Here is a 12,582-nt window from a genome sequence, read left to right as displayed (position 1 = left end):
TATTGTTAGAAATAACTATATGGCATAAATAAATGGTTTCTAGAATATGATTGTGTTTTTAAAAGGAAATGGCATCTATCATTCCAGGGTATACTGTATGATGTTGCTACCTAAATATAATTACTACAATAATCTATATATTATGTCGATGATTTAATGGTTTAAGAAAAAATAATTGAAATAAAATGAAAACAGTCATAAAAAGCCTACAATAAGACCTAGATTGATTAATTTTATGTATATGTATGAATGTGTTTGTGATGTCACTTAAGAACTTTTAGCATGTATTCTCTAAATTTTGTTTTAAAAATGATTTTATTATTCCTATAATTTGTACTAACAGCATGTAATATATACAAAATATTTTCTGCAGATCAAAATTTACTAGCCTCTTACAGTTGGGTGAGACAGTGAACTAGATATAGTCAATAGATTGTGAAAGAAAAGATGTGTATCAGTTCTGCTGTGATGCAACCAAGAATAGATAAGCATTCCCCCCCCCAAGAGCTTCCAAGCTGATGACATCTGTAGCTGATCATATAGCTATAAAGAACTATTTTTAAAAAAACTGGCAATTTTTACAAACTGGCAACTCAGGAGTGTAGGCCTGAGTTTCTTTTTCCCAGAATTGGAAAAGTCCAAACCAAGTCAATTCCAGGGGAAAAAAAAATGCCCCACACAGGCAGCCAATCAAGAAATGCCAGGAGTTGCTCTACCATCTGGCCTGAGCCAAGCCTGAGCCAAGAATAGTTAATCAGCAATAGTTGTTCCAAAAAGACCTCACAATTCCCCAGAACCTTAACCAATCCTAAAGGCACCCATATCCCTGGATATAGAACCAATCAATCAAGTGGAAGAAAGGTAAGAGTCATCCACTCCTACACTAACAGACTTTAAAGCTACAAAGCTCACACCTCTGCCTTCCATCCGGATGAATAGTAGACCCCTACATTCTGGATTTCTGCAGAATAAATGATCTTTGCCTTCGCATATTATTTGAGTGTGGAGTATTATTCTTCAGTGAATCATGGACCCTTACACCAGGAAGAATACAGTGGTAGTCGCCAACATACAATGACATTTGCAGGTTTTACCAGGTGTACAAGATTAATGTCTAAGAGTGATTATCCTGTCATGGTTCTGTGTGCCTTACTTACTTCCAGGGAATGCAGAAAAACACAAGTGACATGAGTCCTTCACTGCCTCAGGGAGTGCCTTAGATTCTCAGGAGCTGAAAGGCATACAGTGCACAGGAGCCATGGACTCTAACCTAAAATGCCTATGATATGTGCCTCTCAAGGCAGCGAGACCAGGCCAACTCCATGATTACCCACTAAAATCAATCATCAGAAAAATTGATAATAGGTAAGTGATGCATAAATTTATAAAAAACAAAACAGATGATAGTTCGATAGATAAATGGATAGACAAGTAGTTAAATAAATGACAATTGATAAATTATAGATAATAACTTATGAAAAGTAAAGTTTAACACCATATCTCTACCTGCCTACTGCTACCACTATCTAAATAATAAGTCAGTAATGAAATTATCAGAATTTATTTTGCCCACGGTTATTGTAGTGGCTATTCCTGGTTATCAACTTGATGATATCTGGAATGAATTATAATCCAGAATTGGAAGGCTCACCTGTGATCCTGACATTAGGCTGGGAGATACAAGTTTCTGGCCTGGATCTTGGTATGGACATCTTGAGGCATAGTGGTTATAAACCCCAGGAGACTAAGGCAAGGAGATCTCTAAGTTCAAAGTCATCTGGACAAAGCAAGTTCCAGATCCAGGTGTAGTGGTACACTTCTTTAGTTTGGGACACACCTTCTGCTGGAGACCTACATAAGGACATTGGAAGAAAAAGACTCTTTTTTGCCTGCCTGCCTTGTGGGACTGAGCTACTGCTAGATTCTTGGACTTCCATTCACAGGGGCTCCTCACCATTGTTGGGGAGTTGGACTACAGACTGTAAGTCACCAACAAATTCTCTTATTATATAGAGATTACCCATAAGTTCTGTGACTCTAGAGAACCGTGACTAATATAGTTACTTTTTCTGAAAAAAAAATCTCTGTATCTGATTGAAAAACAGTATGAAAGATTACAAAAGTAACTATGTGTAGGTCTTTACCAATGAAGACAATGTAAATATTCTAAAAGAAGAAAGTTTTAAAAATATGTTTGCTATATACCAGTTAGATGAAAAAATCTCTTCTTTGTTTATCTATAAATTCTAGATTTGTTTGGTTCTCACAAGATATTTTTAGTACCAGCACTGCAAGGAGAAGTGTATCCTTGAGACAATAAAGTCTGAGTGAGTTCTGAATGTGACATACAGAATGCTAGCAAAGCCTATGATTTTCCATAACATATAAAAATTTGTAGCACCAGTAAATGGTAGGAGTTTAAATGGGGGTTAAATAATTGGTCTTTATTTTCACTTGTGAGGCAAATTATTATAATGGATTTTCTTCTAGAGGAGCCCTGTCGATGGGAGCCTAGTCAATAGATAGGGCCACCCACTCATCTTCAAAATGTTTGACCCAGAATTGTTCCTGTCTAAAGGAAATGCAGGAACAAAATGGACCAGAGACTGAAGGAAAGACCATCCAGTGACCTTCCAAATTTGGGATCCATCCCATGGACAGGCACCAAACCCTGACACAATCACTGATGCCATGTTGTCCTCACAGACAGGAGCCTAGCATGGCTGACTTCTGAGAGTCTCTACCAGCAGCTGACTGAGACAGATGCAGATATATACTTACATGGGGACTCTATGGAAGAGTTAGAGGAAGAATTGAAGGAGCTGAGTGGAATAGCAATCTCATAAGAACAACAACAATATCAACTAACCTGTACCCCTGGGAGCTCCCAGAAACTAAGCCATCAAACAAAGATCATACATGGGCTTGTCAGTGGCCTCTGGTACATAGAAGAAGACTGCCTTGTCTGGCCTCAGTGAGAGTGGTTGTACCTAATTCTGTAAAGACTTGATGCCCCAGAGACGGGGAATGCTTGAGGTGAGTGAGGTGGAAGTAGGTATATGAGGGGACTGGGTGGTGGGGGAGCACTTTCTCATAGGCAAAGGGAAGGGGGATGGGTTAATAACTCTGGAAGGGGGAAGCAGGAAGGAAGATTACATTTGGAATGAAAATAAATAAAATAACTTAACGAACAAATAGTTGGGGGTGGTTTATCTATTTCTACATTTAAATATCCTCAGTATATCTAAAATCATACAACCATGTTGAGATTGTTTTGCTCATGAAACCACAAATTTTTTCTATGAACTTAAACAAAATAATACACAGGTTATTGATTAGGAAAATAATTCTATTTCACCCATCCTTTTCAATGAACTTTTTAACTGTCCTGAACAACTCATGTCGATGTATCCTTCTCTAAATAAACAGTGGGTCAGGAAACAAGACATGAAAGCAGAAGGGACATTCAGAAGAAAAGTTCCAATGAGAATAATAAGTGAGGGAAGGGGGGATATGTATTGTCAAAATACACCATATACACGGATGGAATTAGCAACAAGTGAATCCACAGAAGCGACTAGTTCAATTATAATGGGTGAAGACCTTGCAGGACTATCGCAACTTTGGCTTTATCATTTGATGTGCTATGCAGGCTTTTGTATGGTTAACAAGGACAGTGGTGTAACCTGAGAAAACAGGTTAAAAAAACAAAAAAACAAAAAAAACCAAAAAAACGAAAGAAAGTCTTGAAATGAAAACTCCACCATATTGGCAAGAGTCAGGACACAGGCCCATGGCTAACTTGAACCCAATGCACTATTGTGGACATACGTGCTTAGTTAGGAGCTCTGTAAGAGAGAACTAAGACAAGCCAGTCAGTCTAACAGTGAGGGAAAGGATGACATTCTAGAAGACGACAAACAATAGTGATCATCAACATGGAGAAACATGCCTACAAATGTGAGTGTGTCTTGGTTTATTATAATCTACCGTAAATCAGAATTTTATTTAAAATTTCTAAATTAATATTTTAAGACACCACAAAATCCAAAGAACATTTAACCGTGACCTTGCCATTTCCTGTTTACCTCACTGCTTGCAATTTTGCACCTCGACTCCCTTAAATTTATGCTTTCAGCAATTATGCACTTCTCAAAGTCTGTGAAACTCATTCCATCTGGCACAACGTTTCTGAGAATTTAAAACAAATGTGTAAGTTGTTTAGATAGATGGCTCTTATGCAAATTTTTCATATGCATAATTAGTGAAACCTTCATCAAGTGATCCGGTGTGGGCAGTAAAATGCCCATGAGGAGAGCAAAGACAAAAGTAAGGAATTACAATAATTCAGCTATCAAGTGTGTTTGTCCAGATGCCTAGGCTGCTTATGTTGTCATTATGTTTATAAAAGCTTTGGAAATACCTACTGACAAGTGTAGGTCCTCGTAATACCAAGATAATCGAGGTTATAATTGTTAGAAATTTGAGATGTAGATCTACATGAAAGTTTATAAGGATACCTTGCAAACTTAAATATCATTTGTAAACTTACAGGTTAATTTGAACTTTAATGAATCCCTCTTCCCTGTGTCTAAAACCAGAATCCCATCCTATTCATTTCTTCTTTTAGTCACTATAACAATGTAAGCCTCCAATAAAACATGCACAATATGACGTGCACTTTATATAGGGAATATTTTATTTTGCTGTATAGCATATTGAGCTGTGGAAGTATATATAAATATTGATACATATTTTAAAAGAGGTTTTAGGCTGGATAAATGCCCCAGTGCTTGGAGACCCTGAGTACTCTTCTAGATGATATATATTGGACTCCCACTGTAATTCCAGTCAGGAGGAATCTAATCTCTTTTCTAGCCTCTAAAACTATTGTACCTGGTGCACAGTTATACACACAGACAAAACACTCATAACATAAAGTAAAATGGGAACAAAGAGAGCCCATCTCAAAACTTACTATTAGAAAAGGAATTGTCACATGCAAACTTCTTTTTTTTTTGAGGATTAAGTAGCTTCTTTTCATTTTATTCATTTTATTACTACATATTAAGTATACATAATAAAGTGTTTCATTGATATTTTCATACATGATTATGATATATTTTGATCATATTCACCTCCATCCCCCCTCTCTTGTCCATACTTTGTTCCTGCTCCTACGACTTGCTATTCAACTCTTATTTCTGTACTCTAGAAAGTTCAGAAAAGTTTCATTTTCTACATGCACATACACACAAACAAAACTGTAGGTTATAGGTACATCTGCACAAGAGCTTTTAAGTGGCTTCCCATCAGAAATACCCTATGTCCAATCAATAGGTAGAGGTATCATTGCTGTGATAAAACTGGACCAAAAGAGAGATGAGGAAGAAAGGGTTCTTTTGCTTACACTTCCACAGTACCACTGGTGAAGGAAGTCAGGACAGGAATTAAAACAGGTCAGGGACCTGGAGTCTGGGGCTGATGCAGAGGTCATGGAGGAATGATACATGCAAACTTCTAAATTAACATTAGCTATCTTTGTGTATGCTTGGCATCTTCCTTAATATATATTTGGCTTGTCTATTTGTTCTTTATAACCTTTGAGGATAATAGAAATGGCAGTGTAAAAAATAGTTAGTTAAATGGACATAAATTGTCTATAAACATAGTAGCATGTTTGTATATGTGTGTAGAATCATACTTTTATATAACTACTAAGAAAGTTCTAAATTAATTTTCTTAAACATTAGGTCCTTCTTCTGGATGTAATCATGATTTATGAGCTACAATGGATCAGTAGCCAAATCTCTGAAAACATCTGTAGCAGAGCCATCTGTTTATACCTAAATACCAGATGCCATATATGTTAAAATTTATATTTGATCGAATTTTTTAATATGTCCAGATAGCTCACAGCACTGCAGCCAACAAAAAGCACAAAGTGTGTCACTAAGTAAGATGAAGTGAATGCATTCCACAACACTTCTCAAGTTGATGCTCTTAATGCTCTGACAGGTAAGAACAAAATAAAGAAAACAATACAGTTCATCTACCATCCTAATGCGAGTGAAAAATAACAATATTCCATGTGTAGGAACATATTATTTAACTGATAAACACAATGGAGATTCTTTTTTTTAATTATTATTATTTTTCTTTCTTTTTTTTTTTTTACACTCCAGATTATATTCCTCTCCTGGTCCACCCAATTCTTCCAAGTCCAATAGCTACCTCCCAACCCCCGACTCTCCCACCCTGTCTCCAGGAGGATGTCCCCACCCCACCCACTCCACTCTCCCCACCAGACCACTAAACTCCCTGGGGCCTCCAGTCTCTTGAGGGTTAGGTCCATCTTCTCTGACTGAACTCAGAACGGAGTCCTCTGCTGTTACATGTGTTCAGGCCTCACGTCAACTGGCGTGTGCTGCCTGGTTGGTGATCCAGTGTCTAAGAGATCTCCGGGTCCAACTTAATTGAAACTGTTGGTCCTCCCTCAGGGTTGACCTCCTCCTCAGCTTCTTCCAGCTTTTCCCTAATTCGACCACTGCCGTCAGCAGCTTCTGTTCATTGGTCAGGTGCAAATATCTGCATCTGACTCAGCTGCTTGTTGGGTCTTTCTTTCTTTTTTTTTTTTATTATTAACTTGAGTATTTCTTATATACATTTCGAGTGTTATTCCCTTTCCCGGTTTCCAGGCAAACATCCCCCTTCCCCCTCCCCTTCTTGATGGGTGTTCCCCTCCCCACCCTCCCCCCATTGCCGCCCTCCCCCCAACAGTCTAGTTCACTGAGGGTTCAGTCTTAGCAGGACCCAGGGCTTCCCCTTCCACTGGTGCTCTTACTAGGATATTCATTGCTACCTATGAGGTCAGAGTCCAGGGTCAGTCCATGTATAGTCTTTAGGTAGTGGCTTAGTCCCTGGAAGCTCTGGTTGCTTGGCATTGTTGTACATATGGGGTCTCGAGCCCCTTCAAGCTCTTCCAGTTCTTTCTCTGATTCCTTCAACGGGGGTCCTATTCTCAGTTCAGTGGTCTGCTGCTGGCATTCGCCTCTGTATTTGCTGTATTCTGGCTGTGTCTCTCGGGAGAGATCTACATCCGGCTCCTGTTGTTGGGTCTTTCTGAGGACAGTCATGATAGGACCCTTTCTGTGAGGGCTCCACAGTGGAGATTCTTAACATTTTGTGCAGCTACAAAGTTGGTGAGAACCATGATAAATCTTCTCAGTGTTCATAGTTCTATTGGGATGGGCGACAGTGTGTTCAATACCTTTAGATCAGAGGCTCTGAAAAGAAAAAACCTAATTACCCTATAAAAGAAAAAGAAAGAACTACTTTATTACTTCAAATTTTTTACATACATTTTGCCAATAAGTTCTATTCTGCTCCAGGATTCTGAACAGCCTTCTTAAGGCCTTGATTTTTAGAGTGTTCATTCCAGAAACAACTGTATAATATTGATTCAATTTTACTCAAATTATCTCTGTGTTATGAAGTTTAGAGTATCCTCCTCCTGGATGATGAGATAGGGATTAAGAAAAAGAGGAAATACGAAGGGTAATATCCAAAAGAATCTTCTGCATTGGTACAGAACAACCAAAAAATAACCCTTAACTCTCCAAACAAAATAATGTGAAATTGGTTTTAATGGAAATGGTCCTAAGGGTAAAATTGTGGAGGGGTTTAGGAAGGAAAAAACATAATTAAATATATTGTATAAATAAATTGTTTTCAAAGAGTATTGGTACACACAACCAAGTACTCACTGATAGAAAGAACGTCTTTATCAAGGTCTACATATCCAAAACCTAGAGAATATGGCGAAGAGGTGTTTTGAAAGAACCTAAGATATAGTAGATGGAAAGGGGACTGTGGAATTTTGTTTTCTGGACATAGTGTTGCTCATGAATGCATCAAATCCCAGCAGTGATGGTTGCTACACAAGACCGATATAGAATCAAGACATCCAAAAAGTGGAGGAGATCCATAGGCCCAGTCCTTAGATGAGGAGCAATAGAGGTTTGCACAGGGAACATACGAATTTTCTTAGGCATATGACTGGTAGTGAGCAGCTTATTCCCTAGTGGGCAGCACCAAACTAATTCACATAAGGGCAACACAATTTTGACTAAATAATATAGTATTAGCAAAATCATTAATAATAATAATAATAATAATAATAATAATAATAATAATAATAATTTTTAAAGGAATATGTGAAGTCAGACATGAGGTAGGTTGGTACATTCTGGTGGGGGATAACAGGGCATAAATTAGACCAAATATACTGTATAGATGTATGAAAATTTCATAGAATTAATAAAATATTATTTTAAATTATTGTTATACATATTTTACAAACTTGAAGCAAAGGTCCACATGATTCAGATTCAGATCAACTTCTTGTAATTTCAGTGAATATATAGCTAGTTTATATTGCATAATAGACGCTCTTAACCACAGCTCAACCAGAAGGCTGAACCACATACTTCCTCACTTACTTAACCATATGCTTCCACACATGTGCAGTACCGTAAGCTTAGCTATATAAACACTTGATAAAAACTCCAAGAGTAACATTTTGATTAAGTTCTACAAACAATGAGACAGATACTATGAAGAAACTTCTGTATAAACTCCTTTAAAATAGCTAAGTTAAAGGCATTTTGCTCAATCAAAAGAAAGGCAAGCTCAAGTCTAAACTAGGTAAAATTTTAACATTGAATATAATGTTTAAACCAAAAGTACAGAAGATACTACTTTCCAGATGGGTTTTTCACCACTATGGCACATTTGTGGACACTCATTAGCCTACCCATCAATTATTCTGATAACAAAACAAACAAATGAACAACAAAAGAGATAAAAACAAACAAACAAAAGAACAAAACAGGAGAGAAAGAAGTTCTTTTATTTAGCTCTCAGTGGTGGGGCCAGCTAAGGAAAGTGCAAATGTTGAACTTTTGCTTTTACAGACAATTTTTTTTTTAAAAAAGGGCCAATATTATATTATTTTACACAGGTTTAAATAACTACCCTCAAAGGTACTAATGTATAATTCTTTTTCAAATTACTGTTTTGTTTAGAAAGACAGACATTCTAAACTATGCATTTCTTGATGGAGTCACAGTGAATTCCCCTTCAGTCATTCCCAAGCTAAGACGAATTCTTAGCTGCTTTCTCTCCTTGTACTGTCAGTGTGGTGGCAGCTGTACTCGACACACCTTTGTTTTGAGGATAATGGTGTCTTCTGTGCCACTCACTGGCTCATACAATGCTTCTTTCAGTGTTAGTGTGTTCCTGTGTGAGACTATTTTGTGTCACACCTTAGAATGTTTGTAAAATGATTATCACATTAGATCTTGATGAGTGGGCTTACAAGAGCACATGAAGTCCGATGGCTTTAGCATATTCTAATTTAATATCAAATGCATGACTGGTTTATATATCAAAACAGAGGATCACTGAAATAACTGAGACGATATCAGTGAGATGTTGAAAGAAATCCTCTTACTTGTAAGGAAAAACCGTATTAATGCAACAGCAACAACCTGAACGGAATAGCCTTCAGCTGTTAACTCTAACTGATCCACTTGTACAACGGAATGTCTGGTTACTTTCATTATTTTATAAGATTTAAATATTTCCTTAGTTAGCAAAAGAAGCCATCCATAGGACACAGAATATTAGCTAAAATATTTAGACACATGTGTAGGGAATATGTTGATAATTAATGTGGGACACTTGGACTATGCCACCAGAGGAACTGGCATAGTACTGGCCAGATGCAACATGTTTCAAACCCAGAATAATCTCAAAACTTGAGATTTAAATCTCATCCTAAGACCAGTGCTAACTCCCTCCCTATTTATGTGCCAGCCTTGGAGCATGTAACCTAGTGACGCCCAAGCAGGTAGTCAGACAGATAGCCAGCACTGGAATTCTTCCCCATGAGAAAAAAGCATCACCAGCAACTTAGCCTCAGCCAATAGTATTCATTCACCTCCAAAATCTTGTCCCATTCCACAAGTTTTATTTAGTTCCTCTTCACATAGAATAAAGAACATAAGCTAATTCACAAAGGGTCATCTGAGATGGACTGTTTTTAACTCAGTTGTAACACTTAGGGGAAGACCCTCTCTCTCTCACCAAGCACACATCCTTAGACCTTTGAACCAACTGGCCTTGCCTGACTCCTTTTGCACACAAAGGGTTATATCAGAGCATGATCCACTGCAGGACCGTGGACCTGGGCAACCTAACTTTATCCCAAAACCTCTTTACTCCTTTTCTAAGAGCTGTAATCCTATCCTGGAATTCCCTATAAGACTAGAGTTCTACAAACCCCATTCATCCTGGACTCCACTTTACCTCTCCCAGTCTGGAGCAGAAATGTGTCTGATGCGCTAGAGGGAGGATAGGATTGCAGACCACACCTGTTCTGTACCTTGTCCAGTTCTCCCTAAGCTGGTACAACAGTAATGTCTGGACACTCTGAGAGGAAAGACAGAACCCAGAACCACAAATTAGCTCATACATAGTCTTATATCATTCTACAACTTGATTTTCTAATCTGATAAATCTTAGATATTTCTTTGTTAAAGTATGTCAAATTAAATAATGAATATTCTAAATCCAAGTATTATCAAGATTCCCTACTTCAATCAATGAGAATATCTAACTACACAGAATTAAAATATAAGCAGAGGAATCATACTCGAGTCAACTAGTAAGATCAGTAAAGAAGGTAGTCTAGAGTGATCTCAGTGTGTAGAAATATTGCCACGCAACCAGGAGGATATAAGTTTATATCCTTGTTTACCTTATCATTCCAACCTCAAAATACAGAGGCAAGGGGTCACTGTAGCAAGTTGGAGAGACTTACCGTATGTGCAAGCTTTGCATTTGGCTGTACACAATACAAAATAAAAGAACAATCTAGGAAGGTTCCTACCATGACCTTAGCCTTCCACATCTGGGTGCATACACAGGCATGCACATCCTCTTCCCACAGTTTTATACTTCTCATCTGTGAGTATGTGTGACTACAAATGCATATACATGCTCATAAAAAGGACAAGTATGAAGACGAGGTAGAAGAGGAAGAGGAGAAATGTTTGTGATTGATTGATTAGAAGAAATGTTTGTGATTGATTGATTAGTGTGTGCGAAGTGTAGCAACTGTGGTTTCCTCCTCCTAGAAATTTCAGTCTGAGGTTGCTCCCATAGAGACCTACTACAGAGACTCACAAACCCTTTCCCTGTCCTATACGTAATGAAAACACTAAGGCTATGTTCTGTGGTAGATAGGGAACCCTCTCCAATCACAGCTTCACTGAGCCTGTGCCTGTATGCCTGTCTTTTTGTCACTCCCCTTGCTCCTTGCCACCGTTTTAACAACTCAAGTAACATCATTGCAATGATTCTTACTCAGATTCTCCTCTTGTCCATTGAGACTGTTTTAGGAAATCCAAACCTATAGTACTGCCTTTGTACTCTCAAACAAAAAATGCTTCTAGAACACTGAGTTACATCTAAAATGATGGAGTATTTCTTTTTTCTTTTATTTTTTAAAATTTGGATTTTTTTTGAGACAGGATCTCACGTTGTTTTTTTTTAAAGATTTATTCATTTATTATATATAAGTACACTGTAGCTGTCTTCAGATACAGCAGAAGAGGGCATTGGATCTCCTTACAGATGGTTGTGAGCCACCATCTGGTTGCTGGGAATTGAACTCGGGACCTCTGGAAGAGTAGTTGGGCGCTCTTAACCACTGAGCATCTCTCCAGCCCGAGTATTTCTGTTATCAATTTAAAGGTAAGAGAGAATTTGAAATATATGTCTTTAAACTTCGATTTGATTTCCTTTCATGTGTTATAGTCACTAAAATCAGATGCCATCACTCTATTTTCAAATGGCAGAAATTACCCCCGAAAGGCTTTGAATGTGCTTTTGTAAAAGTTTAAAAATAATTACGCACTGCTTCATTCACAGAAATAATAGCTCGTAATGTAATGACGAATGTGCAATATAAAAAAACTTACTGAATTAAGTTAAAAACATATACTTGGCATAAAGAAAATATATGTTTAATATTAGAATCTCATTTACAATCTGAATGTGGCTGCAGTTTGCAAGCTGCTAGTGATAATTTGCTTAAAATTACTTGTGTTATTTTGGAAGATTATCATTTCAAAAATTCTTCCTCCGAACCCTTTCCATATATCTGTCCTTGCTCTCTATCAAATTAGTGACCATTTAAAATGTGAATTCTCTCTCTCTCATAGATATATGTATGTATATTATTAAAAACATAGGTACAGCATGCTTAGTCTCTGTAATGTTAATTTTATGCATAGTTTCAGGATTGACCATTTGATATTTGATAACCAGTTGCTGTACTCTGTCCTGGAGACCCCTAATGTATTATAGGCTATAGCTATTGCTTTTGCTTACTCTCCAGAATTTGATGATGAAATCCTAGCAGTGAATATATTACAAAATTGCGTCAAAGAACATGGAGAAATAAACCTGGAATTGATCTGCATGGTTTACTACTACAGATTAGCTTTCTTAATG

At 37.4% G+C, this 12,582-nt stretch overlaps 1 long non-coding RNA gene across 2 annotated transcripts in view; it reads left to right on the top strand.

Moving 5' to 3' along the window:
• LOC120094752 (uncharacterized) overlaps window positions 1-12,582 on the top strand; it is a 193,787-nt gene that overhangs the window by 94,723 nt on the left and 86,482 nt on the right. Inside the window, exons 2-3 of one of the 2 annotated variants that reach the window (XR_005489341.2) lie at window positions 1,164-3,036; window positions 5,754-6,018. The exons of the other annotated variant lie outside the window; for it this stretch is intronic. This is a non-coding gene — a long non-coding RNA (uncharacterized LOC120094752). The remainder of the gene's footprint in view (window positions 1-1,163; window positions 3,037-5,753; window positions 6,019-12,582) is intronic. 2 annotated transcript variants of the gene reach the window in all.

This window comes from Rattus norvegicus, chromosome 9 (assembly GCF_036323735.1).
Source record: "Rattus norvegicus strain BN/NHsdMcwi chromosome 9, GRCr8, whole genome shotgun sequence".
In the NCBI taxonomy this organism is placed as follows: domain Eukaryota; kingdom Metazoa; phylum Chordata; class Mammalia; order Rodentia; family Muridae; genus Rattus; species Rattus norvegicus.
Note: the sequence above shows the minus strand (reverse complement) of the source record. Positions and strands in the feature narration are given on the sequence as shown.